The sequence below is a fragment of the Asparagus officinalis genome, chromosome 9 (genome assembly GCF_001876935.1).
Source record: "Asparagus officinalis chromosome 9, Aspof.V1, whole genome shotgun sequence".
NCBI classification, from domain to species: domain Eukaryota; kingdom Viridiplantae; phylum Streptophyta; class Magnoliopsida; order Asparagales; family Asparagaceae; genus Asparagus; species Asparagus officinalis.
In genome coordinates, this window is record NC_033802.1 from 57,166,533 (window position 1) to 57,166,738 (window position 206).

A 206-nucleotide genomic window follows, 5' to 3' on the forward strand; every position below is an offset into this window, starting at 1 on the left:
GATTCAGAAATACGAGAGGGATTGAACATAGAGATTAAGATTGAAACTTGAATTAATATATTCCATAATAAGCATAGACTAGTGTGCATCCCGTGCAAAACACGGTCTCTATTTTTTTTATTTTCGCTACAGTAATTCTGTTTTAAATACAGTTTTGTAAGTGTTATAGTAATATTTTTTAAATGTTGCAGTATCAAAAAACATTA